A 2,500-nucleotide genomic window follows, 5' to 3' on the forward strand; every position below is an offset into this window, starting at 1 on the left:
CTTGGGCAAGCGAGTCGGCCCGGCAAAGTGGCCACTTGCATTTTCTGGCAAGTGTCTGCGAACAACGTTAATGAGTTGAACCTCGGCAATTGTCGGAAGTCCCGATGAAGAAATGAAAATGCCCCTTTTGCGGGGATTTGGATGCTCATGGCCGGCAGCAGGTGGCCCGACGCCCCGCCAACTTGACACTTGTCATTTCTGTCCTTGGGGGTTGGCGGGGTATCTGCACAGAGGTAGGAGGTGGCAGAATCGAGACTTGGTGAGTTTTCCAAACAAACGTCTCGAGCCTCCAGGTCTGCAGAGACCGACCAGGGCTGCCGCCCAACCGACTATTCACCCTTTTTGGGCGGGAATTTATTCCCTTTTTGCCCATTTTTCGGGTTTTTGGTCGGGCTTCAAAAGCGGCTGCCCGAGGCCTGGCAGAGGCCGGGGCATGGTCCCCGATCGCGCCAGGCGGCTCGCGCGACGCGATTAGGCCCCGAAAGGAGTCGGGAAATCGGCAGACCTGCCCGAGTTCAGCCCGGGGGAGGCGGGGGGCAGGTCGGTTCGGCTCAAATCATTAACCAAAGCCGAGACGTGGTCTCGCTGGCGCAACCGAAGTGCCAGGCTGGATAACTCATTAACCAGAAGGCGGCTGGAGGCAGGCAGGGCTGATGGCTGAGGCCGGGTGGAGGCCACCCGCGGCCGGGAAAGTCAAAAGTCCCGTTGTGTGGAAGTCTATGAGGTCAGATTCGGCCGCCTTACCGGGCCTGCGGTTGATGGTTTCCCGCTTGGGCAAGCGAGTCGGCCCGGCAAAGTGGCCACTTGCATTTTCTGGCAAGTGTCTGCGAACAACGTTAATGAGTTGAACCTCGGCAATTGTCGGAAGTCCCGATGAAGAAATGAAAATGCCCCTTTTGCGGGGATTTGGATGCTCATGGCCGGCAGCAGGTGGCCCGACGCCCCGCCAACTTGACACTTGTCATTTCTGTCCTTGGGGGTTGGCGGGGTATCTGCACAGAGGTAGGAGGTGGCAGAATCGAGACTTGGTGAGTTTTCCAAACAAACGTCTCGAGCCTCCAGGTCTGCAGAGACCGACCAGGGCTGCCGCCCAACCGACTATTCACCCTTTTTGGGCGGGAATTTATTCCCTTTTTGCCCATTTTTCGGGTTTTTGGTCGGGCTTCAAAAGCGGCTGCCCGAGGCCTGGCAGAGGCCGGGGCATGGTCCCCGATCGCGCCAGGCGGCTCGCGCGACGCGATTAGGCCCCGAAAGGAGTCGGGAAATCGGCAGACCTGCCCGAGTTCAGCCCGGGGGAGGCGGGGGGCAGGTCGGTTCGGCTCAAATCATTAACCAAAGCCGAGACTTGGTCTCGCTGGCGCAACCGAAGTGCCAGGCTGGATAACTCATTAACCAGAAGGCGGCTGGAGGCAGGCAGGGCTGATGGCTGAGGCCGGGTGGAGGCCACCCGCGGCCGGGAAAGTCAAAAGTCCCGTTGTGTGGAAGTCTATGAGGTCAGATTCGGCCGCCTTACCGGGCCTGCGGTTGATGGTTTCCCGCTTGGGCAAGCGAGTCGGCCCGGCAAAGTGGCCACTTGCATTTTCTGGCAAGTGTCTGCGAACAACGTTAATGAGTTGAACCTCGGCAATTGTCGGAAGTCCCGATGAAGAAATGAAAATGCCCCTTTTGCGGGGATTTGGATGCTCATGGCCGGCAGCAGGTGGCCCGACGCCCCGCCAACTTGACACTTGTCATTTCTGTCCTTGGGGGTTGGCGGGGTATCTGCACAGAGGTAGGAGGTGGCAGAATCGAGACTTGGTGAGTTTTCCAAACAAACGTCTCGAGCCTCCAGGTCTGCAGAGACCGACCAGGGCTGCCGCCCAACCGACTATTCACCCTTTTTGGGCGGGAATTTATTCCCTTTTTGCCCATTTTTCGGGTTTTTGGTCGGGCTTCAAAAGCGGCTGCCCGAGGACTGGCAGAGGCCGGGGCATGGGCCCCGATCGCGCCAGGCGGCTCGCGCGACCCGATTAGGCCCCGAAAGGAGTCGATAAATCGGCAGACCTGCCCGAGTTCAGCCCGCGGTGGCGGGGGGCAGGTCGGTTCGGCTCAAATCATTAACCAAAGCCGAGACTTGGTCTCGCTGGCGCAACCGAAGTGCCAGGCTGGATAACTCATTAACCAGAAGGCGGCTGGAGGCAGGCAGGGCTGATGGCTGAGGCCGGGTGGAGGCCACCCGCGGCCGGGAAAGTCAAAAGTCCCGTTGTGTGGAAGTCTATGAGGTCAGATTCGGCCGCCTTACCGGGCCTTCGGTTGATGGTTTCCCGCTTGGGCAAGCGAGTCGGCCCGGCAAAGTGGCCACTTGCATTTTCTGGCAAGTGTCTGCGAACAACGTTAATGAGTTGAACCTTGGAAATTGCCGGAAGTCCCGATGAAGAAATGAAAATGCCCCTTTTGCGGGGATTTGGATGCTCATGGCCGGCAGCAGGTGGCCCGACGCCCCGCCAACTTGACACTTGTC

This window comes from Pristiophorus japonicus, unplaced genomic scaffold (genome assembly GCF_044704955.1).
Source record: "Pristiophorus japonicus isolate sPriJap1 unplaced genomic scaffold, sPriJap1.hap1 HAP1_SCAFFOLD_1836, whole genome shotgun sequence".
In the NCBI taxonomy this organism is placed as follows: Eukaryota; Metazoa; Chordata; class Chondrichthyes; family Pristiophoridae; genus Pristiophorus; species Pristiophorus japonicus.